The following is a 27,240-nucleotide window of genomic DNA, read 5'->3' on the forward strand; positions in this document are numbered from 1 at the left end:
ATACCACTGGTTAATGCAATGCGCGTCTTAAATAGTCACTTGAGTTGTCTTTTTCCTGCAGAACAACTACGCAAATATTCAACAACATATTATTTCAATTCAGGACATTTATCGACAAGGGTCTAATGGGACTTTGTATTACGTCCACACTATGTCACGTTTTGATATGGAGAACCAGAACCATACAAGAAACCACTACAGTATTGTACAGATAGGCTTCTGGAAAGAGCCGAGAGATGGATACTTTTGGATATACAGGAACTGGCAAATGCTAAACGTGTAATTATTAGTACAATACATTCGACGCCGGTTTAGAGAAAATATGCACATTTTATAGCAACATGATTATTTGTTTTAATTTAGACAATATGATTACGAATCGCATTTAAATTCTGATGGCTCCATCCCACCAACAGGTTCCGTGTAGCCTGTAGCAGGTACTTCGTGATCCGAGTTGTCATTTTTCACGAGTCACACAGGTTGATTTACTGTCGGCTATCCATTCGTCTGGAAACCAAACTGTCTCGGTGCTTTCAGCGGTACAAGCATTGCTGGAGAATGATTGACATACAGCTGTATTTATTTTATATAGCATCGGGTTTCTATTACTGATCTTCCTGTTGTTATTTATTTTGCACGCTGATCATGTTGCTGTACCTTTTAAATGTCATTACAGGGTTACCCAGTGTGTGTGTGTGTGTGTGCGTGTGTGTTTCGATCTCAGTAAATAACATACATTTTAAAAGACATATATTTTATTTTAGACTTTATTGCACTGAGGCCAGTAATTGGAAATTCCATCACTGGAGGCAGTGCGAGCTAACTTGTACGTTTGTTGGTTGGTTCAATCCAAAGTTCATTACTTGTGACTAGATTTCCTCATTATTAACTTGAAACACAGTGGAGCACAGGGTTGACCAATAATAAAGGGGGAGGGGGGAGGGGGTAACTGTAGTAAATCAACAGAAGTATACTCATTTAATCAATGTGGAATGTTTGGCTAAAGCTAAAATATTTTTTTTATAAACTACTGGGTTCTGCATGTTGTGTTTGTCTTGTACTGTATTATAAATAATAGGTGATACAGTGTATGAGTCCAATATAAAGCCAAAGAGTCTAATAAAAAAGTAGCAAATCATGGAATCCAATCTTTGAATACGAATCTGACCAATACATTTTAACATATGAAAGACAGCCAAGAATGAAAGTATCAGCCAGCCATTTAAACATATTATATCAACATTAAAGAATCAAGTAGCAAAAAAAGAAAAATAATAAAGGGCCAAGTAAAAAAAAAAAGTTTAAAAAAAGACCAAGTGGGTTCCCAGAGTCTCACCAAGTAAAAACACTGCCACATGAAGTGCAAGGTCAGATGAGTTTGAATTGGGCACATTTAAACCAGCACATTTCATTTATTATCCAAAGTTATACATGAAAGATTTTCCCTCTGTTGCTGGGTTGCTGATCAGACAAATAAGAGCTTTTCTTCATTGCTAAACCTGGTTACACGAAACAAGTCCTGTTACAATTCATCCTCATATTGGAAGTGCATGGCCATCCGTCCAGTCTGTATAGACAGTATGTACTGGAGAGCTGCTCAGTAACTCAAATGCAGTGTAACTGGGTGACATAATAGGTGGGAATTCTGACGGCAACTGGGCACAGTTCTTTAAGATGTGGGAGGAACTCAGTATGACACTGGCTGTGCTCTTTTCTTTGATACAAGATAAATGAAGACATTCAAAAGTTGTAACTTTTTTAAAATTGATAATGGATGCGAGAAACGAATTGCCGAATTGAAACTCTTATATAAGCAGCGCTAGCCCGTACGTACATAGAAAGCAAGACTGAGTCTCTTTGCCAAAGGTTTGACATTGGTAACCTGTAAGGAGCGGGTGGGAAGGAAGTTCGGAAGCAGTGTAAGGACCCATTGATAGCTGTGAACACTATTGCTATCTCCAGTGCTGAGTGTGAGCAAGACTTTTCACAAATTAATTTCATATTCACGTCAGCGCGAGTATCCATGCTTATTTTAAACATTTCTTTGTTACTATTCCTGAATCTGGTCGGCCCACCATTGAAGTAATTCAACCCCATCCCTTCTGTTCGTTCGTGGCTTGCAAAGGACGCGGAGTAGCCGATGACACAGGAAGTAAACAGAGAAAACACAAGTATAGCCAGTCAGATATGGAGATTTTCTGGGCTTTTCTGGAGAAGTAGAGCACAAGACTGTGTGCAGCAGCATTGACCCTCACCTCTCCCAAGCACTCCGGGATGGTAGTGAAGTGACAACAAAAGTGGTTACAATCTTTCAGTCTTGTACACCAAATGTGTGGCTACATTGTGGCATTATGTGTGTCTTAATGCACTATGACACTTCAGTTGTGGGTCCACACTAAAATAGAATTTGTTGGTTTCTATGAATTCCTTAATATTTTAGCCTTTGATTCATTCTTCTTGTTGAAAGTCCAGTTTGTTTCCAAAACCAACTGGATGCAAAATTTTGAGGGGGGGGGGGGGGGGGGGGGGGGGGGCACATGACAAAATAGCCATACAGTTAACTACTTTTGTTACATTATTGATCAATTTGATAGTTGTTACTGTTATTATGTAGGTATGGGAGGGCAGGAAGCGAAGGAAGGGCTAGGATAATATTCTGTAATTATAACACTGACGAGATGCGCCTCGACACAGTCAAAGACGTGCAAGCAAGCCCGAGCAAAGTGGAATGGGTCTGTAGCTTGAGAATATATCCAGAGGCTAAAAAAATAAAAGTGAAGTCACTGAAATTATTGGCATATTTTTCTTTTTTTTTTGTCCTGCGGTTACTTTTAATTTCTTTTTCTGCGCATACTATTACTTCATATATGGTGTGGTCTGCGTGACTGTAAACTTGTACCAATTCAGTACTCTTTCAAATAAACCTGTTAGGATTTTGAATGTGCCATTCTTAAGAATGGTATTATTGTCATTTCTTGTGCCTTGGCACCTCTTTCTGTACAAATTAAGCACCGAACATGACTGTGTTGGATGTTATGCTTCCTTGCTGCACTTACTTATAACCCAGATAGACTGAAGAATCTGCACCTGGGCTAATCAAGGGGAAGTCTTTAGAGAGATAGGATAATTTGACAATTCTGTAATTGTAATTCTTTAAAGCTGACACCTTTCTGGACAGGGATGAAACATTTCAAGTCCTATTTAGGGACTCTGGGGCAATTCATTATTATTATTTGTTTAATCTTTATCGTGTTGTGTGACTTACCATTTAAAAAAAAATTCTGACAAACAATCTTGAATAAAATTGTTATGATAGATCAAAGGGGGTTACATTTGATGTAATCATACAACCCTATTGAGCCATGAACACCACTTCCTACACACCTGTTTTATTAAAGTTCTATCCAAGAAGTGATCAGCTCAGCTTTCTAGATTCATGACAGAATCAAACAGGAATATCTGATTATGCTGTGATCTACGATCAAAATGAGGGGAGTCCGGAACTGCAATATGCATCCAGTAAGTATGAATAAGTAATAATTTGATAAGGTGTGTAGATGGTTATAACAATTAAAAAAAAGAACAAAAAGTATGTTAAAGCTGTGTGAAAGTGGCCTGTTGTGCTGCAATCCATAATCATTCACCATAACTCTACCTGCTTCTAACAAAATAAAAAATAGAAAGCAAACACTTTGTCTACTTAGTTTCTTGTTTTTCTTATAGTTTAACTGTATAATCAAAAACCTCTCAAATGGCATATTATTAGGCAAACATAAGGTTTTGTAATGTAGTTTAATGCCAGTCAACTATATCTGCGCGTGCATTGTTTACATATACTACACTTTCACAGTTCATACTGGAGCAGAAAAGGCAAAAGCCATATAACATAACCTGGACAGGGTTTACAGAGCCACTTTATTAAAGAACCATGATTATTAGTCAGTGTCTAGTTGTTTTTCCCATTCAAACAAATTATAGAGCTGCAACACAGAAAGGTACAGGTTTCACCAAGTTCCTGTAGACTTGCACTGCAGTGACATGCCATTCATCCATCGGTGAATTTGTGCTGTTTGTGTATTTGAATGAATTTGTGGATGCTGATGTGTACAAGTGCTGAAATGCTTGTCATTTGAGAACACACAATGTCCATCAGAGTAAATGTGATTTGGGGAATGCCCCTCATCGGCTATGATGTTCAGATATGCGTGGGCACTGACTATACCCTCCAGGCCGTGCCAACAATGCATGCAACATCACTACCAGAGGCTTTGATAGTTGGCTTAAAAGCGTCCTGTGGCTGTCTCCTTGTTCCTATTTTGTACCTTACTAGATTATTCTGAGATCTGCTGAACAATCGCTTATAGAAAACACCTGAAGCCAATGAAACAAAATGCAATTTATGGGCAATTTCAACTGGAAAGTTTTCAAGCAGCTATTTGTGAATTTTATAATAATGTGCTTTGTAGTTTTTGTTAAACAAGATCTTCATTCAACACTTACACGTAAGTTATTGCATAGTTTAAAATACAGTTTTTCAGAATGAATCCATGCAATACATTTATTTTTGTTTAAAATACAAATGTGTGTATTGAAAAGCAGTGTTTGAAAAATAATTTATGGTATTTTGACTTCCCGGGGAAATATGTAGGTCTAGGTTGAAATAACTAATCATACATGCATTAGTGTGATAGGATATCATTAGCTGATCATTCATTTCAGAATGCCATTACTACATTACCTGTGAGTAATTAGCAATTATGTTACACATTTTATAAATTCTACAAGCATGGTTCTGTTGGGAGTTTGGCCAATACTGTAAATCATTTTTCCCCACTTGAACACAATCTTTTATAATATTACCATTTTGTTTAACATTTTGGTACAATTTACTGTTACTATTTTTCACTTCTTTTAACAATTTAAATGAAACACTGCAGTTCCCATTTTCGGCTGTTTTTTGTTTTGTTTGTTTGTTTTGTTTTTTGGTTTATGTAGCAATATCAAAATACACTGTTAAGATGTTTATTTAGCAGGCGCCTTTATCCAAGGTGACTTACAGAGGCAGGTGTGTGAACTATGCATCAGCTGCAGAGTCACTTACAACAACATCTCACTTGACAAAGTAAAAGAAGGTTAAGTGACTTGCTCAGGGTCAGCGAGTCAGTGAGCGAGCCAGGATTTGAACCGGGGACCTGCAGGTTATAAACCCTTTTCTTTAACCACTTTACCCAGTATCCCACATGGCATTATCAAAGGAGCCGTGGACTTCTCATGGGTCATCTTGAGAATTATATGGGGAATCCTCCATCATGTTCCATGGGATCCCTTGGTGTTTGAGACACAGGAACCTGGAGGATTTGCATGGGGCAACAAAGGAATCATATGGGGTTCTGCACTATGCTCTTGTTAATGTTTTGTGTCTTTGTGCTGAAAAATGGTTATTGTTTCTGTCATGTAAAGCTAAAAAAGATAAGCACTATTTCTACCTGTTGTTCTCTCTTCCTGTACATTATCTACTTGTCCCTGATTTGTCCATAAATAGATTCTGGTGGTAGTTAAACAAGTTCCACATGATTTAATTAGGCCCAGGGAAAAATTAAAAGACTTTAATTCAGTCCACTGTCTGTTGTAGGGGAAATACAGAGGGCAGTGGCTTTATTTTAAAATCCAGTGTGCGAAAAAAAGACAGAAAAAAAGAAAGGGTGTGGAAGAGAAAGAAATGACTACCAACTGGGGAGAAAGTCGCAATTAATGGGAGTCAAAATATGATGATAATCTTGATTACGATGATCATTTTTAGCCAATAACCTATCAATAATTTTAAAATGATGTAGTGTCCAACACCTCTGCGCTCTACTCTGTTGCTCATGTTTTGATTACCAACATATAACTACTTTTTCGTCAAAGGCAAGTCAAGGGTTGTACCGAAATATCCTTACAGATGAAGAAGTCTTGCATTTGTAGCAGGTTTCTGGTTTGGGTTGGCAGATCCAACACACAGACAGGTGATTCCACTATTGTGCGCTCTTCAGCCACAGACCCTAACCACTCTACAAAAGAGCCAGACTCGCGTTCACAAGCAGTTATGAACCTGGTAATAATTTTTCTTTGCGTACATTACCTAAGTTATGTTGCAGGGGTCAGCCTTTTAATGACTCCTACCCTGTGACACATATACCGTCATAAAGAATATAATTAACACGTTACAGATGTAAATGTGGGACGTTGGTACAGTGTCTCATTTATACCCACTACTGTATCTGTCACCAGGTATCCTATTGGGGACAATATTAGATGGGATGTAGTGAATTACATTTGCATCCCAGGGATTGATGATGACCTTACAATATAGCTTATGGAATACCTTTCTTCGCTTGGGAGATGCAGCTATCATCCTCCAAATTTAGGAGTTGTTACATATGTGGGTAAAACGTATGATGTGTGGTTAATTTTTTCATTTGTGGTTGAAACATTCGCCAGTGCTGATTGGCCAGCTGTTTAAACGGCAGGCTGTAAAACTCGCATTCTCATACGTTTCTTATTGTTTGTGTTGATCTTTCTCTTTTTAAGACTTCACTTTCAGTCAGATGCAGCACACACTATAAATTAAGTTCAATAGACATACTTGGCTTCCTCTCCCCATTCATTCCCTGTGTAATATATAGTATGGCAATATATACGCAGCATGTGATGCAAGTGTATGTTTCAGGTGGGGATCTTACCTGTAACACAAAATGGAAAGTAGTAGTTTGGTAAAAGTTACAATTATTTGGGAAACAAATATATCAACAGAGCAAAGTATGTTAAAGGTAAAGCATAAGGGTTTGCAGAAAACTAATTAAAACATTCCTTGGCAAAAACAAAAAAAAAAACCCCAAAAATTACAACATTCAGTCACTAGGTGGCATATGTTCCCATGCAAAAATGTCAGTAAAGGGCTCAGTCGCAGCGCTCCACATGAGCCACAGTCATGCTCAGTTTATTAAATTAAGATGCATTGGTGTTGGTTTAACACATTTACTAAAAGTTTAATCTTAGCAGGGATGCACGTTTAATTTACCCTCTGCCACTCTGTCCGCAGTAACAGTGGCTCAGGGAAGAAAAAAGTGTGCCTTTTTAAAATAATATTTTGATTACACTATAGACATTTTGTTTGTATTTGTTTGAATTATATTCGGTATAATTATTCACTCTTAAGACATTCTTCCTGAGTTTAGCGTTATGTGTACTACACCTTATCAAACAATAATAATTTTTGCTGTGCATTGTTATGTGCTGTCTACAAAATGTAGCCCAACACCAACTCAGACCAACACACCAGGTGAACGATGATTATGTAGCAACAAATTGCAAAAGAAAAGTCTAATTTTCTCAAAACAACATTAATGAGGGATTTGTCACTTTTTAATGTTGCCAAGCATTTCTTTGTATTTACAGGGTGATAATAAAGTCATAAAGTTGCTGCAACAATGGCAGTGCGCTTGTAGGACAGGACTAATCTATAGTGCACTAAGAAGTGCTTTTTATACAGTACCACTACAACAAGGCTTCTAAATAACAACCCTCTGTAATAAATAGAGCCACAGCTATGGCCAAAAGTTTTGCATCATCCTATAGAATTAACACATTTTGATTCATAAAGTCGAATGAAACCTGCTGAATAATGTTCCGCTAACAATTGAATTACATACCGATTTGTAGTTTTCTATATACCTAAGGAAAAACTGACAAAAATTGAAAAATGTGAAATCTAACATGAAATGCTGTACTACTATTATGGATTCCGGTAGACTTTTGCGATATAATATTGTAGTTTCTTTCATTACATTTTAAATAAAATATATAAATTATGTTTATACTTTTATTTGCTAAATTATGCCTCAATCCTAAAATTCTAGGTGATGCAAAACTTTTGGCCATAGCTGAAGAGTCACTTTAAAAAGTATGTGTCCCACTTGTTAGCACACCACTGAACTGTGAGGAAGCCCTCCAATGTGTCAGCTGTGTTGTCTGCAAGATCAATCATTACATCTTGTAATGATAGGGAGGCTGATAATGGTGTTAATCCCGGCCAGAAGGCAGCACAGAAAGTCCAGACACAGGTTGCAGGGACATGCACAGAACACATTTATTTCATAGTCAAATGCTGCATATTTAACTCACTCCAGATACACCCAAGGCACACCTGCACAGCTCTCCACTGCAGGCGTGAGATACTCCGCACAGTACAGCCCAGTTGGTGGTGCTAAGAAACCATCAATGTTACTTATAGGTATAGGATACAATTAGTGAGTCATCAGTGAGCATTACCACCTCATGGAATGTTTTTATCACATAGACCTCGTCAACCCTCATTGGTTAGAAACCTCTTGAATTCCCAATAGGTTTTCTTGCCTGGTGTGGTTGTCATGGTTCACCAGAACCCCCACGAGACATCATAAGATCCCCATGACAGCCCATATGGCTTTTCCCTCTGTTCCTATTGGTCACCTTAGCAACAGGTAGTCTCTGCCCTTCCTTTATGGAAATTGTAAGCTGTTATGGTACAGTACCTGATTTGGCCTATATTTTCAAGGATTGCATCTTTATATCAGCATTCTTGTGACAAATTGTATATGCTGGATATTTCAAAATAAAAATAATGTGATATTTGTATAATGTGCTGTTTTCTAAACTGGTACCTAGAACAGGACAGATGAAATCCAATCACTGGTGAACCTAACCATTTCTCCACAGGGGTGTTCTCAGTGTAATTTGAGGATTTTTTTTTTTTGGAATACATTTTTTTTCAATAATTAGTTTTCCATTTTCTATTCAAGTTTCTGCTGTTATGTGGACTGTAAGATGACATCTGAAGATAACTTCTTCAACCATTGCCCTTTATATGATGATGCTGGTGTATAATGGTTTCCATGGCTACCTGTTTTCTGCAGACCTGCTTTGTTTGGTGGCTGAAAATGTGATGTTTTCCTTCATTGTGTCTTTATTGTTATTTATTTATTTATTTATTTGCATCCATCTGGGAAGTATCTGTTGGGTGACTGGGCAGAGTAGTTGTATTTTTCTTTGATTTGTTTTAAACTTGATTTTAATAAAAATGTAAACCAACAGGATCAATGCAGGACCAGTCATTTTTTCAGTTATTCTTGTGTGCTTACGGCCCTTACCCTGTAATAATAGCATTGGTTCTGTATAGGAGGCCACCTTCTTTCCTGTTATGAACTTTCTTTCAGCACAATAGCATGAAACAGCAGGAGCCAGGTCCAGAGAAGAGAAACAGTGTCTATCTGTCTCCAGCATTGAACCAGACAGGACTCTAATGACAGATAACCTCACTGAAAACAATATTACCAGATTGCCTGGGCCATGGTACAGTACTGAAGAAAACGAATTCAGGGATATGCTCTGCATTCTTTTATAACGCATTTGTCTCTGGCTGTGTGTTAGTGTTTTCACTTTTGAATCTCCTACCTTCAGGTCACGAACACAATTTCAAAACAGTTGCAGTCATTCCTGCTGGGCAGCTGTATGTACTGTACCAGTAGGAGGTATAGACATGTTCCTGTGACAGGGACACAAAAATACAGCTCATACCATACTGCTACACCAATTCTTATTTATGTGAATGCACAGCACTGAAAATGAATGTCTCAGGTGGGGTCCTGCTGCAAAGGAAGTGAACTACCTACCAGAGACTTCATTAGAATACAAAATGCTCTTAAATGCTCTTGACTCCCCAAACCATCTGAAGATTTTTGTTTTGAAAGTTCCCATCAGCCTACTGACTGCAGCTTGTTGGTGCGTCCATCTGAATAAAAGGAGTCTCCAAGGAATATGTTAGGCAGCATCTGTCATGTACACCAGCTACAGTGAAAAGACATAAAATAAAGATGGCAGTGGCAGCAATGGAAAATCACTCTGCGATTAATCAGAGACGTTTATGAAAACACACATAGCTTTTGAAAGTATATCAGAGAGATGCTTAATTTACAATGTGTTTCCTCATTTGACATATGCCTGAAGCCCAGAATTCCTGATGATGCAAGCTGTGGGGCTACAGTGTCTGTCCCTGCTGGATTCAAACAGATACATTGTTATTTTGCTTTTGCACTGGAACTTAAGATTAAAGTGATTGTAGCAACAAGATAATGTCATACATTTTCATGCCATGCTCATCCACGCACTAATTAGGTCTCAAATGTTTCAGCAATTTTTACAGGCCTTCTGATACTCTTGCACTTTCATGGTTTTTTATGGAGAGTGACATTGTCCACGCCCCTACTGGGTCTTCTTTCCTGCTAGTAACTAACCAGCTGTTTCCCTAATGACTGAGATGCTGTGCAGCCAGTAAAATGCTTGACACTGCTGAGGGGAAATAACCTTGGAAGTAAAGGTGTAACAGATTTCCTGGAAGGCAAAGCAATTGAAAATGTTAATTTAACTAATGCAGTCCCAGATACTATGACTTACAAATATCGTAGGTTTGTGACAGCATATTTTCTTTTAAAACGGCATATTTTCAGACCTATATAGCAAATGAAAGTGCACAATAAGTAAGAGAAAAAGAAAGAAAAAAAGGATTTGGTTAGCTACAACCACTTTCATAAACCTGGCTCTATGTCTAAGAAGGTTTCAATAAGTGAACCTAGTTTAGTTCTACCAGTGCTGTTACTCAACACAATATCAGTGAATGTCTGGATGTGGAAGCTGTTAGTTGCAGTCTCAGTTCTGCCAGGATTGTTACTCTCTTGCAGTGCAGCAGTGGTTTGGACAATCCCACTCAGCTTGAAACCACTTTTATTCCACTTTTTATGTTCATTACTCTATACAAGACATCTCATTTGTTTTGTCTATCTGCAATGGTATTTTTTTAATTCACCAATGAATGGCACATTCTAATAAATATTGTTATCTTGCTTTGAGGACTGTCAACACCATATCCAAGACAAATTGTAGGTATTACAGGGTTACAATACAAGTTTAATATATTATACAGTATAGTTTACAGTAAGTGTAAATAATACTACTAAAATATAATATGAACTAGGATGCAGTAAGTTAGGATTACAAGTTAGATCTACAATGACATAATAGAAGTGCAGTAGTGCAAGGATAGTGCATCAGCTGAGGATCCAGTAACATGCTGTGTTGGCCAGTGAAGTCCAGTGCATAGTAGGAGGGGTAGATCTACAAGTGCAGTCTAAAACAGGTGAGTCTTGAGGAGGTGGCGGAAGGCAGTGAGAGGTGGAGCAGTCCTGAAGATCTCTGGTAGCTGGTTCCACCACAGAGGGGCTAGGGAAGAGAAGGAGCAGGCACGGGAGAATGGAGAGTGGAGGGAAGGCATGACTTTGACAATTTCCAGGTCAACCTGCAATTACAACACTGGACAGCTTGACAGAAGCCTGTGATGGGGCTTGGTTGTTCTCTATCCTTAAACAGATTGAGTTTCTATTGTTGCACTTGCTTCTCTGGGGTGAAGGTTAATTATAAAAATCATATGTTCATGCCACTATAAAAAGTAGTCACGTGCCAGCAGCTAAAAAGGTCTATTCATGTTACTGATATAGCTTTTGTAGATTAAAGTCGTAAACCAAAGAATGAAAGAAAAAAATATTAACATATTTATACTTCCACAACACCGAAGGTAAAATAATATGCATGGTTATAAGCCCTATACAACCCCCCCCCCCCCCCCCTTTTTTTTACACACTAAACATTTACCACAGTAAATATGGACAGTAAATTCTGCAGTTTTGGATTGCTATGCTTTGTGCTATATCTCTGGGCTTTACAATGCTTTACCATGCATTTACTATACTGTATTACTCTTTGATTTTAATATGGTACACTTTTAAAAGGGAAGCTAGATGTTAGCAAAACATTCTATATTCCAATATTGAAACGCGTGTTCTTTGTATATTATTTTACATGATTTAAATGATAGGGTTCTGAACCACTTTTCACAATTAATTTTCTTATTTTTTTCTTACCCCCGTGTTATGTTGAAGATCATTGTGTTCTTTCCTTGTATTTGGAAGATTCAGATATTTCAAAGACAGCATTATAAAAGTTGCTGATGCTTCCTGGTACCTAATTACCTACTTGCTGTAGTTCCAATGGTCTAGCTGAAATAAGACCATGTGATCTACAGCAAAGGTACCAGAGTTTGCACATCCTAAATTAAACGTAACAAAAAAGTGAGAAACCAAAAGATTCAGCAATAAAAGGGTTTAAGATGCAAGGATATTGGTTAGCACTCATTTACAGAATGTTTAAAAGGACACACTGTGTATTGTGGCGGGGCCGATCCTTGCCTGGAAGGAATGTGTTTGGCAGGGATAGGGTTAATTTCTGTCCCTGCCAGAGAAATATGGGCGTGGCTGTGTTTGCAAAGCTACAGGTGTAATGATTTATTCTAATTGATAACCTGTTTCATTGTTTTTAGTTCAATTAGTGTCAACCGCCTGTAACAAGTTTATTCAGGTCAGTCTGCAGTCTGTGGAGAGAGAGAAAGAGAGAGAGAGAGAGAGAGAGAGAGAGAGAGAGAGAGAGAGAGAGAGAGAGAGAGAGAGAGAGAGAGAGTGTTTACCAGAGCTACACCAAAGAATCAAGGCTACTGTACATAAAATGAGTTGGGAAACATTGCTGAAGATACTTTCTGGTGGTGTGTGAGCTTAGAGTCACTGAGTCTGTATTAACACAGTCAATATTAACACAGTCGTCAAGCCGGACACTTGACATTATTGTAAGGCACTCTGATTACCAGCCCTTTTGCTTTTGGGGAAACTTAGGGCTATTAGGACTAAATCTTTTGTAAAAGCACGTGGTCAGTCAACTTGTGAAGGGACATTATGCTGTAATGTAGAATTAAAATGTACCTTCAATATGGCCCAACCGTAAAACTATGCACTTCGTGAAATGTTGAATAATGGAATAGGAGTATTGCACTGTGTTTGTGTTCCATTAAACCCTTTTTGTTTGTTCGTTTAATTTGTGTAATTTGTTCTTTTTCTTTCTATGCTACTGTGTAGTTAGAAGTTTGTTCAGTGCCAAAAATACGTTAAGAACTTGCATTAAATGTCAAAAAGAAAATCTTTAAACTGACGCCATATGGCAGAGTAGATACAAAGAGCAAACTCGTTTATTACAACAGTGGATAATAAATGTTTATATAGGTCAATGGGCTTTCTGCTGTGACTGCACTTGTAATGTTCCTTATTAGCTGAGCAGAGATTCCAACGCAGTAACAGATGGACGGACAATTTATTTTTCTCCATAAATAAATACTTTTTGTAGCATAAGTTACCTTAATGTTTCTAATGGCAAGTTCATGGTAGTGGTCTTGTGGTTGGAATAAACCAGAGGGTGATTTCAATTAGTGAATTATTCACATGTGTATTTCGACATTTTTCCATAAAAGCTGTATTATTGATATAAAGCAAAAACATGTGTGACGGGGGAAGTGTCCCCCAGACCTTCGTACAGTACGTATCTGCACAAGAAATGTTGCGCACTATAGAAATGAACTACATTTGTCAGACAAACTGAAAAATACTCTATCCAAGGTGTAACTTTTTTTTCTGGTAGGCTGTGTCAAAACATGATTGCAGCCCAGGTATTAAAAAAGTAGCATTCAAAGGTAACAAGTGTAATAAAAGTTGGACATTTGTCCAAATCTCAAAACCACCAGTCAAGTAACTGCAGCACCCACAGTGTGCTCCGACCGTGCTGTAAGTTTTTGCAGGGATTTTGTATTTATTTTGTCCTATGAATTAAAAATACTGTAGAATACAATACTCCAGATGTGTTTGTGCATAGGGAAATTTCTGTAATACCATCCACGTATTGTGTGCTTGTAGTTGATGCAGAATCACATTGGTTCCCAGTTACAATTATGCTGGCTGAATGAAATACACTGCTTTCCTCTTCAGAGTTTCTAAACCAGGTCTTGAATAACCTAAAAGCTTCGAGCATCCATATATACCACCTAGAAACAGCTGCATGTTAAATCACCCACCGCTCAGTGCAGCACAAGAGAGATTCCATGCTACGTCATAGCGTAGGCACCCCGGTGAATGGAAAGGTGCGGCCGTGCTTATTAGTATTACGTACACACAGCAGCAGCGGGAGACGCAGAGCCCGAACCAGAAGCAGGCAGAGCAATGCAAAAGGAGAAATAAAACCTTGAACAACTAATCTTTTACAACATTGTACGTGGATTTCGACAGGAAAAAAACCCGACTTGAAGCATGAGCGAGGAGAACACGTTGACGTTGACTTGCGAGAACCGTTCTGGTGAGTAGTGCAGTGCAGTGCAGTGCAACGTGGGGTTAAAAGACCGCACAGTGCATTACCTCGCAGGTAAATATCAGCTGATCCGCCTGACAGCTCAATATAAGAAAATGTCACAGTGTGCGATGTTCCGTTATTTGCTTTTTGTTTCCTACTGTCTATCCCGGGATTTGCTTTTGTCATTCTACGTGTCAACGACTGCTCACAAATATACCTTTGTTTGCATGCGTTTTGTTGAATCGTATAAAAATGTTTGGCATTACAGTACTACTAGTGTGTTGCAGTGCACTGCGGTGTAAATTATTACAATTTTGACAGCCTGTTGCCTGTTTGATTCTCGTCCTGTTTCCGTGATGATGATGATTTTATTTATTTATTTGTTAATTAATTTATTTATTTGGTGCTCGGGATACATAGTAACGGTCAGTTCTTGACGTGAATCTCGGAGAACGGGAGAGGCCAGTTGACAAAAATTCTGAATGTCCAGCTACAGTTTATTATGACGTGATGTTTGCGATTTTATTATTGTTTTTCTTATATAATAATAATAATAATAATAATAATAATAATAATTAATGCAGTATAGATACTGGCTACATAATATTAACAATGCAATACAACTAATAATATTACCAATTATAATAACAAACAATGTTATGAATACAATGGACATGTAAAACAGCGGTCAATATTATTCATTATGGTCTTGACTTGGGCTGCTATTGTATGTGTTTCAGCGTACAGATAACATTCATTATTTAAATTACCTAGCCATGCACTGCCACATATTATCGATTTAAATATAGATTGTTTATAAAAACCTAATTTGTAATGTTTATATTTCATTTGATTAACATTGTGTTATTCATGTTATTGAATTAGTGCAGTATAGTAATTCGAATTTATTTTGTGAAGTTTCAGTAATAGGAAATCTGAATAAGCGTTTATAAATAACGGTGATTATAGTACTAAATAACCCGACTGCTGTATATGAAATGTGTACATATTAATTGTGCCACCGAATCAGCAAGACAGCATCCCCCAAAAATGGGATAGATAAATATGCCGTGCTGAAACTGTAAGTGACCAAATAATGTACCTAATTTAAACTAACGTATTACATGTATTATTTATTGAGGCTGGATTGACCATTTTGTTCATTTCAACCCAAATATCATATGTCAGTTCTATAAAAACTTAAAATATATTCCAAGGATTTTCTTTATTATTATTATTAGTAGTAGTAGTAGTCGTAGTTGTAGTAGTAGTCCTATTTAAGGCCCAGTGGGCGGACTACACCAGCTGCCCAGTGGCAGCCGGTGCACCGGTATAAATAAGGAGCGCTTCACGAATTCACGTGTCAACCTTGCGCCAGGGAGCCATGCTAATCTTCTCTGTATCGTTCCAATTTTAGTATATGTGCTGCTGTAGTAGTAGTAGTCGTAGTAGTCGTAGTAGTCAGTGGTGTAGTCCTAAATCTTAAAGTACCTGAACGGCAAATAAAATATAGATTTTTCTCAAACAAATTATATGAATTCACGTTCCCTATCAGGTATGAAATGTAACCATTAACGTATGGGTGTTTACCTCCTAAAGACCCTGAACCTGAATAGATTATACCAAAGCTGCATGCCAGCACCTGGGATGGAGTCATGCCCCTCACAAAGAGAGCCATAGGCAGATGAGTACTTGTTACTTTTTATCTGCATCTGTTATTCACTGATTGTGTATTATACTGATTAATGCGATCATCATTTCCGTTGTTTTAGTTTTACTAATTACATGTCATTTTTTGCACATAGCTTGTTGTTTGTTACGTCCTGCAGCGGCCTTTTGCCCCGTGTGAAGCCGGCGGCTCCTGTCACCCCTCGCAGGGACCAAGCAACTTGAGTCAGCTGACTTGTGCTCTCGTTATAGGCTGTTAGCTCCGTCTGGAGTTAAAAATAAAAGTTTTGTTTTTGTAAACGATTTTATTATTATTTGTACTGTAATATTGTTATTACTGTGTTCTGTGAGAGTTTTCTCTTGTGTATCTTTTCTGATTTTTATTTTTTTGGCAGAAACACAAGGTGTGTTGACCGAGATACGCACTGTGGCTGAGATTGCTTGCAGTCTCTGCCGCAGTATCTTGCTGCCGTCTTGGTGACTGTTTGCAGCACCATTATGAAGGCTGTTAGGGCTCTAACAGCAGGCTTCCCCCAGTCTTGTATACATTCAAACTGTTTGGGTTTGCCAGGAGCTATATAGTTGGGCATCCCTGTATACTGCTTCCTGCGGTAATGTGAACCGAGTAGACCTGTAGGTCACCAACCCGCTCCGGTCTGGCCCGGTACCCGTACTGAACAGGGATCGAGGTTACCGCACCAGTACCATACCGACCCAGTGGACTGGGCTGGGGCGCTGTGTAGAATGGCAGAAGGCACACGGGGTGTGTGACCCCATTGGCGTGGTCCCCACATACAGTAAATGTTTTGAGACTGTAGGCAGTTTAAATAGCCATGCATCAACCACTACGGTTGCCTCAGGTTGCCCAGTATGTATCAGGACTGCCTATGAGTTGGCCAACTTGCCCCCTCCAGAAAAGCTCACTGTCCATTCCTTCAGGGGCAAGGCAACTTCGTGGGCTTTATTCCAGGGTGAATCTGTCAAGGACATTTGCAGTGCAACGGTGTGGTCTACTCCCCATACCTTTACTAGGTTGTGCAGACTTAGGTTGTGGATCCACAAAACCCTGGCTTTGGAACTAGAGTATTAAGGGCGGCTTCTGGGTCAACCCTTAGAAATAGACATAGAGGTGGGTTTCTCCCTCAGTTTTTTAGCCCTGATTACTGGGGTTCCATATGGTACCGCACAAGGTAGCCTTCAGCTTAGTCTTGTAGCATTCCAGTCGTTATGCAATATTCGCTTGCAACAGCTTTGGTACACTCTATACTGTAATGGTTACATTTTGTACTTGATAGGGAACCCTGGTTCCCTGAAATATAGATGTAACCATTAACCTTCAAATTCGCTGTGTCCATGATTGCAGCATGCTTGAAGGAAAAATGATGCTGGTATCTGTGCATACAGACTTCTTATGTCCTCGGGGTGCGGGCATGATTGTGTCACAGGCGCTGATGCGCAGCTTTGGTATAATCTATTCAGGTTTGGGGTCTTTAGGAGATAAACACTTATATGGTAATGGTTACATTTCTATTTCAGAGAACCAGGGTTATGATAATAACCTAACGTTTTATTTGTACATTAAACGTGAGGCAACATTTAAAAGGTAATGCATGTTTCTCGGCTATTTTTAGGCTACTCCCCCTTGATCAGTGCTTCCAGACTGGCGGTTTTCCAGCCAAATTTGGCTTGTTTTGAAAGCATCTAGTGGGTAAATGTTGTCTTTGGTGGTTTGGTTATTTTATGGTATTTTCCTATTCCTTTCGATTTATGAGGTCATCACCAGCCATAACTTCCACGATGCCCTTTATACTATTAGTATATCATGTCACCCCCATCTTCTTTTTTCTGTTGCTCTGCATCCAATAAAATTCCAAATCACACAAACACTCAGTTATTTTTTATTCCTCAGCAATTTAAGAACAGCATCAGTACAATTAGAACTGTTTTTGCTTTTAAATGTATTTTTAAACACTATCTGCCAACAGTTCTGGACAATTTAATGTTACACTACATAAATACATTCATCATATAAAAACAGCATTTCTAATACTGTAAATTGAGGGAAAACAAGCAAAGCAGATACAGTAAATAAATAGTTTATAACATTACTGACATGTGTTTTTTATTTTAAATAAATGTGTAGCACTTATTTATGCTTTTGTAATATATATGAAATCTTAAATGCAAGTGCGTTTTTTGGCTGGTTTATGCTACTTTTTGGCTGACTTCTTCCAAAACGTGGTGGGTTGTTGCAAAAACAATGTTGCAGCGTAAGGGCAGTTGTTCATTCCAATCACTGAGTCTCTGCACTGACCGATATACAAAGCAGCTTGTCTAGGATGAACTTTTGCTGTCTTTGTCAGCATTTTTACTAAAACAATTGTCAGCCTTCTTAAAGTAGTACTGTAGTTTGCATCACAAGGACGACAGACTGAACCAGACAATTGTGGGGGAGATGTGTGTGACTCTTCACATTTAAAATACACGTCAGTTATCAGAGACTCTGATTCGGAGTGTACCATCAAAACTGGCATGTAGGGAATTGGACACTGATTTTTTTTTTTTTTTGGAGAAAGACTCATTTTGATTTCCCCATGGAAAGGAGATCGCTTCATTGGTGCCCAGGCACTGAAATTTGAGCAGTCGGGCACCATATAAGCATTATCATAATCGGCAAAGATTCTTAAGTTAATTCTTAAGTCAAGGTTCTGCCTATAGAAAACAATACTGGAACGTTGTTCCAGCTTGACTACACCAGTGGTAGTAGTAATAATATTGCATTATTATTCATCATTGTGAGGCTCCTGTAATTGAACTGTAGGCTACTGTGCAGTTTTTCTTTGGTATGGTTTTAAACCGCCTTAGTGCTGTGCTTGTTTTCTATGGTATAGAAGGGTACAGTATGTCAAATCAAACAATAAGATATGGCTTGAAAATGGGTGCACAATAATTCGTCTTGCGACAATGTGTCCCCTGCGACAATTCGTCCCCACGACAATTCGTCCCAATTACTAGATGTATATATATTATAATATTTTTAAAAAAGTATGTGTACTTTAAGATGTGGACTGTGTAAACACATAGAAATTGCTGATCGTTCACTTCAACAAGCTAGTGTTGTTGATGTGCAACTGGAGCAGTGTTATGAATGTTACACTTCAGTTATTGATAATAGACTGCGGGAGCAACTCCTGTCATAACCAGAGTTAGAATGACACAGACTGTTTCGGGGGCAGACTGAGAACCACACTATTCACTGTAATAGCTGTCAGTCTGAAACGTTCTGAATTGCATATGTGTCATTTTTACAGTTTTCTTAACCTGTATAGTAACAAGCCAATAAAAAAACTCTTTTAAGATGTGTTTTTACATTATTATTTCAATGTTAACTCAGTAAATATCAGTAGATGAAATCACAAATAGCTGTCAGCATTTGTTATATAACATATACTTTAGTAAATACTACATTTTTGGTAAAGATTGTTTTATTTCATTGTATCTTTTTATTTAATTTGATTAAAATGACAATGATCTCTGTTTTCGGCATATTTTGTAGTTTCCAATAATTACACTGTAGCCTACACAGATCGAGCACAATTACTATTATTATTATTATTTGTTTATTTAGCAGACGCCTTTATCCAAGGCGACGTACAGAGACTAGGGTGTGTGAACTATGCATCAGCTGCAGAGTCACTTACAATTACGTCTCACCCGATAGATGGAGCACAAGGAGGTTAAGTGACTTGCTCAGGGTCACACAATGAGTCAGTGGCTGAGGTGGGATTTGAACCGGCATTCTCTTGGTTACAAGCCCTTTTCTTTAACCACTGGACCACACAGCCTCCTATACTAATTACTAATGTAACAGGAGGAGGGTAGAAATAAAATACAAAGTTGAAAGTAAGTGAGAAACTTTTTTAAAGACAACAAATAAGAATGTGTATAACATGAACCCAGACAACCCAATAGTACAGTTGTTCCCAGCCTGTGGTCCGCAGACCACTTCTGGTCTGTGAGTAAACTCCAGGTGGTCTGCAAACAACTCCCAAAATTTGGTTGTGTAGTTTTAAGCAACACAACAAACAGCTTGTGATCATGTAAACACAGTCATACTGAAGTGCCATTCTGGGCCCGTGATCGGGGAAACGCGATAAAAATCACACTTTGTTTCTTTGACTTGCTGGGCCCCCATAATTTGCAGTGCAGCTTGTTAACACCTCATTGGATAGAGGAGGAATTGAATTTCACTGCCTGCTTGTTTTTTTTTTCATGTGACATCACTGAGATGGGCATTTCATTTTTAAAGGGTGGAGATATTTTCAGCAGCACAGAGAAACAAAACATGACACAAGAACTTGTTTACAGCTAAAAATAGGAAAACAACACTGTCAATCTGATGCATTTGACTTATAGTTATATTAGAACATTTATTCTGTCTCATGTGTTTAATATATATGTTTTTACAACATTTATAAAATCAAGAAATGAGTGGATATAAGCAGATATTGTTTCATGAACCAAATTTGTCAGGTATGTTTTTTTCTTTTCTTATTACTGATAATGGAATGAATGAACTATTATTTTATTTATAAATATTTATTTTGAGAAAATAATTGAGAGTGTCCATTATTGCTTATGAAGATCATGTGAATAAATGTGTATTACGTCATTGCAATCACTCATGTTTCCCAAACATCAATATTTTTCAATAAAACTTTCAGGAAGTATTGCAAGGTCCCTCTGGTCATAGAATAACACATTTTTATCCATGTATCTTTAAGCAGAATACATAATAATAAAAAAATACTAAAACGTTTAAAAATATATATAAAAAAAAAAATACAATGTAGGTTTCTGAAGTACTTCACAATGTTCCCCAGTGTTCTGAAAAAATACACCAATTCCAAGATGTAAAAATAGATTTTTAGTGAATTGTTCCAGCCAGGACTGTGTGGAGTGTGATTGTGGTGTTTACTGGCCGCCAGGGGGTTATGGATAACTTTGTTAATTAACTGCCTTAGTCTTTTATTTGCTCCCAGTTCCTGGGCTTAAGCCTCGTTCGTACCCACAAGGGTTGTATTGTTACATTATTGAAACCCCAATCTCATCATGCCTAACAGATGCCACTTAATGCAACAGCGGCACAAAATGCAGGTACACACGACCTGATACAGTTTAACAATCCGACCTACATCTCACTCTGTTTTACATTCTCAATCAATCTCAGCCTCACACATTTACTACTGTCGCTTTTGCCTCTCACTCTGGTTAACTTCGCAAAACAAGAGAACTATTTATAAAAAAAAAAAAAAATGACATGAATTGCTCTCGCAGTCTGTTATCAATAACTGAAGTGTAACATTCATAAAGCTCTCCCCCCCACTCCCCACTGCATCAGCTTGTTGAAGTGAACGATCAACAATTTCTATGTGCTTACACAGTTAACATCCTAAAAGTACACACACATTTTTCTTATATTATGACTCCTAAAATATTTACATAGGGACGAATTGTCGGGGCTGACATGGACCCTTTCCAAATGGTACAGTCCTGGGTGGCTAGCACTGTAAACAGAATATCAGAGAGAAGATGGTTTCCTTTATGTCCATTATAGTATCAGTGAATAGTACTTTTTCTGGTGTCATAGTTAGGGACATAAGAGAAATCTCCTTAATTTTGTCAGTGTTCTTCACGTCCTGTTGCATCTGAGTTACTGCTGGGCAGTTTATTGCTTTGCATGTTACAATAAAGTTATGGATGAGGGTTTGGAGGAGTGCTTTAAGACAATGTCGTGGTGCAATTGCAGCTGTTGCCTTTATATTCCTGCTTAATGTGTCAAAGGCTATTCCGTAAATATCTCAGATGCAGAGAATAGATCACAAGGATATTAAATAACACAAATACAAATCTAAAAGGACAGATATTTGTCTAGAAAAATTAACACTACCGTATGTATTATAGGCAGGATAAGTACAACCTAGTAGCTTTACATCCAGACTCAACCTTAAGGATTACAAAAGGTCAACCACAGAAAGGACAAAGCTGGTCAATAGCCCTGTCAATGATGATTCTCAATGTAATGAATCCTGTAATGCCATCTGTAGCAGAGAGGTCTACTGGATTTTTTTAGCTTCTTTTATGTCCATATAATTAATGGAGTGAATAGAGTGGAAGTGTGGAAGTCATTATTTTCAGAGCAACGCTGTTTATCAGGCCAGTTTGTCACATAACAGAGCCTTGCCTGTACAGTACTAGGTTACTAGCCTGTATATGCGGGACGCAGCAAAAGCTGTATTGCAGACATGCCTATACTTTATGATACTGTGAACATGCAAGATAAACACCAGGCTATTTTGGCAACAATGTACCTGTCATTTTTCTTTTCATTATTAACATCCTGACAACTCTTTACACTTAGAACTTTAAAGTCTGTTTCAAAGCTTTTTTTCAAAATTGCTGCGCTAGTGCACTGGGGTTTGAGATCTGTCCTCTAAATCACTGCAGGAAGAGCGATTAAAAAAAAACAAAAAAAAAAAAAACATAAAAACAAGTGCTATGGCTTTTCTTTTCCGTAGCACATCATGGATCGTTATTGATGTGTTACCTGTTTGACAATGTGGGCAATAATCCTTATATTTATCAGTGATCTAAAGCAGCCATTTTGAAAACAGACTTTAAAGTTATCAATGTAAAACTTTGTCAGGATGTTAACAATGAAAAATGACAGGTACGTTATTTAAACAGTTGTAGCAGCACGTGGGGACATGGAACGCTATACTCTTTAATAGTTTACAAAAACACTGGCTGATGGTGCTTTCTTATGTTGTTAGTTGGTCAGCCAGCTTTTAAAGAAGCAACTAGTTTAATAATTTGCTGTAAGTATCGATGGCAAAAATGACTTACTTCAATATGTGTCAGCTTCTTTCTACATTTATTCTTATTTTGAATGAAAACATATCTGTACATTTCGGCACTATTGCATATGATAAGCCTGAGCGTTAATACTTTGAATTGTGTCCAGAATTGGGTCCATGATTTTGATCACATGGTGCCCAACAAGCAATACTGATCAATACTGGCCTGGACTGGTGAAATCCCCTCATATCTACTGGCTAATCTACTGAGTCACCCAGAATGTGTGACTGACTGAATACAGGCTGCTGAAATGATTTACCACAGTTAGTATTAAAATTTCCCTATTAGGTATAATGTTCTTGGAATCAGAATGAGGTAACCATGTTACCATAGTAGGGATGAGATGTTTGGAGTTAACAGGATCTATTATCGGTTTCCAGGCTGTTCTCAGCCTACTTTCAAATACCACATTCCAGCTCTTTGGCTCTTAATATAAAACAGTTTTTTTCTTTTCTTTAAACGTGGGAAGAGTTTGTTCATGTGTACCAGTTAACTGATGAGTTGGTACAGCCAAGTGTTTTTGCCGCACAGTCTTTAAAGTGCTGTGTAAAAAAAACATTTTTTTTTTTCAGAACTCATTTTGTTTTATAAGATCTCAAAATATACAAAAAACAGTCAAAGAAAAGAAAATGCCAGTATTTTTTTTTTTTTTTTGTATTTTACCTTTTGGAGATATTTTTTTTCAACAATTTCTTAAAATAAAGTATGTTACCTGGGGTAAACTAAATGTTTTTTTTTTTTTTTCACAATTTAACATTACTTCTGGAACCTGTAGTTATTGTACTCAACATAACCAACTTCACCACATGGTAAAATAGTAAATAACTGCAATGAAAGCATCAACAGGTTGCATAACAATATGAAACGTTGTATAATACTGCCAAACGTTTGTACATCAAGCTATACAGTAATAGGGATTCTGTTTATGTCCGTATAACAGTGTAAAGGCTCTTCCTGTATTTTACCTGTGTTGTTTATACATTCTGTCTGGTCTTATGTATGTGTAACAGTGGCAGACCCCTCATTAACTCTGTCTCCAGATTCCTCAGGACCACTGCTGGTTCTATAGAATATACAGTGTCTGGGGTTGGTTGGTCATACACCTGCCCAGGAATCCGAATACAGTTACTCTTGTTAAACTTTCTCATCACTGCAAACACTATGCCAGTTATTATATTACAGATCTGAAAGAACAAATACATAAATATATAACTATAAAATTAGCTTATATACACTGCTGTGGAAAAGTCTTAGACGGGGGCTCCCAAGTGGCGCATCCAGTAAAGGCGCTCCACGTGGAGTACAGGATGTGCCCTATAGTCTGGACGTCGCAAGTTCAAGTCCAGGCCATTCCTTTGCCGACTGAGGACGGGAGCTTCCAGGGGGAAGGGAGGGTTAGGTTGGCCAAGGTGTCCTCGGCTCACCGCGCACCAGTGACCCCTGTAGTCTGGCCGGGCGCCTGCAGGCTTGCCTGTAAGCTGCCCGAGAGCTGTGTTGTCCTCCGACGCTGTAGCTCTTGGGTGGCTACATGGTGAGTCCGCAGTGTGAAAAAAGCAGTCGGCTGATGGCACACGCTTTGGAGGACAGCGTGTGTTCGTCTTCGCCCTCCCGAGTCAACGCAGGGGTGGTAGTGGTCTTAGATATGTTGCATTTTGATGCATTATGAGCATCAACAATTTACTCAAAGCCTCCACTAGTGTTTTCTACAATTATAACAACCTTGACTTGCATAAAGAAGGAAAAACATTGAGTGAAATAGCTCGCATCACTTGACTTTCAAGGTGTGGTATCTGAAGTATAATCAACAAGTACAGAGAAACACCATCTGTAATTGACAAACCTAGGACTGGAAGACCCAAAAGGCTGTCTAGCAAAGATGAGCAATACTTGAAGATAAACATGTAGCAGTACTACGTTCAGAAAAAAAAAAAAACTGCCCGAGCAATGGATGCTGCAACTGAAAGAACGCTGCTGCTCATTCATGGGCCAGCAACCTAAAACACTGTCCATTTGAAATGTTTTTCATCTGTTCCTGCTCCGATTGTTGGAATCTTTCAATTTTTTTGTATTCCGTCTGCAGTTTACTTTCTGAATGCCTGAGTTGTGGAGGTCTGTGTGACACTTTTAGATGATCAATTCTCCTGTAGTTATTGCATTCATCCCAAACTGTATTCCCACCATGAAGCAGTAGCACTGTCTCATTATTACATGTAAGATTATTATTATTATTATTATTATTATTATTATTATTATTATTATTATTATTATTATTCTTTAGTGTGAGAAACAGACTTTTAATTAAGATAGTAACTGTGGCGTAATGTCCCGGGCAAGGCTGGTCTGCGCCCTTTGAAACAGTAGTCCCAGACACGGAAACTGCAAGTCAAGTGCTTTTCGTGCACTTTTAATAGATCACAAATCAAAACAAACAAAACACAGGAACAAAACAAAAGGTTTGAACAAAATACCTACAGACACTATTAAACTCTTCAAAATGAACAAACCCCAAAACACCCAAGCTTCGGCTATCCGGTGTGCGCTCTCTCTCTCTCTCTCTCTCTCTCTCTCTCTCTCTCTCTCTCCAAAACACTCTCTCCTCTCCTCTCCTCTCCTCTTCTCTCCACTCCACTGCACTGCATTCTCCTACACACTCTCAACAAACATTGTTTGTACATTTTATACCATGTGGCCAGGGGTTGATTGACAATTAATTAATCATTCAATCAATCACCACCTGGCCACATACCACACTCCTCTCATTTATTAACAATTAACCAGCAAACATGGGCCATCTTGGTCCTAGACTGCCCCTTCACCAAGATGGCAACCAGCCACCAAACTCACACACACACACACACACGCACACACGCATTGCACATGCACCCCCATGTGCAGAGCCTCTGCTCTGCCATAGTAACAATAATTTATTTGTCAAATGAGCATGCATCCAAACCTATTTCATAGTGCTCTGTTTCTCGCTAAGCTGGCAGTTATAGGGCTATTAAATTTAACAGCTCTACACATAGATGGATTGATTCTGTTTTATTGCCTGCCATCTGTAGTCACAGGGTGTGAGAAGCACATACTATATGAAACCGGCTCTGCTGTTGTACGTGACCAAAATATTAACTATACAGTCCACCGAGGAATATACTGTAGCAATACGAACCTCGGTCACAAGGCTGTGTTACAGTATATATATATATATATATATATATATATATATATATATATATATATATATATATATATATATATATAGTAAAATATTTCACTTATTTTGAAGGTTCGTAGCCCCTTTTAACAGACCTAGACACAAGAATTGAGGTTTATAAAGCACTTTCGTCCAATTTTTGTTAATTACAGAAATAAAACAACTGAAAACAAAACAAAAACCTAACTCACACATGGAGTACTTGCTAAACATTTTTCTTTCGGTCCCGAACTAAAATTATCCATTTACTGATTAGAACAAAACAATTGGAACCAAACAATCTGCCACTATTTATTTACCCATTGTTTTATACATTTATAAAACAATTGGTAATTAGGAAATATGCAAATTTCAGCATTACAAGAGCCAATAAAATCGTGTGAAAGTCAATCAATCTTTATTTTATATAGTGCCTTTCATAGTGGACCACCATCACAAAGTGCTTTACAAGATGCAGTAACAAGAAAATCCATAATACTTTAAATACAGAGAAATGAATAATACATGATATATAGTGAAAACAATGCATAATACATGATATAGAGTAAAACAAACAATGCATAATACATTAAATCCAGTGAAAAATGCATAATAGCAACAACACAGCAGCTAATAGCAGATATCAGGTTTAAAGAGCATGGAAAGCAAGAGAAAACAGGTGGGTCTTGAGAGTTGATTTAAAGCGAGCGAAGGTGGGAGCATCACGCACCAAAGCTGGGAGAGAGTTCCAAAGAGTTCTCCAAATGTAGTGCACTTTTGCGTGCAGGGACATAGCTGGTCAGCAAGTTGAGGAGGTACTCAGGACCTGCGTGATGAAGGGCATTGTAGGTGAGCAAGAGAGTTTTGAAAGTAATCTTGAACTTACAGGTAGCCAGTGCAGCTGGGCAAAACAGGGGGGTGATGTAATCATGTTATTTACATCTGTAAGGATCCTGGCAGCGGCATTCTGAACTAGCTGCAGTCGGTTTATGGTGCGTGCCGGGAGACCACCTTATAGAGAGTTGCAGTAGTCGAGTCGAGAGGAGACAAATGCATGACAAAGTATCTCCGCATCCGGGAGGTGGGAGAGCGTAGAATATATGTTGTCAATTTTGTTCCAAAAGAAAGAGGAGAAATCATGACAGGTAAGAGAGGAGGATGAACTGGAGATG

The 27,240-nt window shown here is 38.1% G+C and overlaps 1 protein-coding gene and 1 non-coding gene across 2 annotated transcripts in view; one reads left to right on the plus strand and one right to left on the minus strand.

The window, feature by feature from the left end:
• Positions 1-14,056: 14,056 nt before the first annotated feature.
• The window catches only part of LOC117399912 (dystrobrevin alpha-like), a 118,236-nt gene continuing 105,052 nt past the window's right edge, over positions 14,057-27,240 (plus strand). Inside the window, exon 1 of the mRNA XM_059022109.1 lies at positions 14,057-14,295. The gene's annotated coding sequence lies outside the window, so the exon portion shown is untranslated. The remainder of the gene's footprint in view (positions 14,296-27,240) is intronic.
• Positions 15,622-15,726, minus strand: LOC117400799 (U6 spliceosomal RNA). The gene has a single exon (XR_004544260.2). It is a non-coding gene; the product is annotated as a U6 spliceosomal RNA (small nuclear RNA).

This window comes from Acipenser ruthenus, chromosome 4, assembly GCF_902713425.1.
Source record: "Acipenser ruthenus chromosome 4, fAciRut3.2 maternal haplotype, whole genome shotgun sequence".
NCBI lineage: Eukaryota > Metazoa > Chordata > Actinopteri > Acipenseriformes > Acipenseridae > Acipenser > Acipenser ruthenus.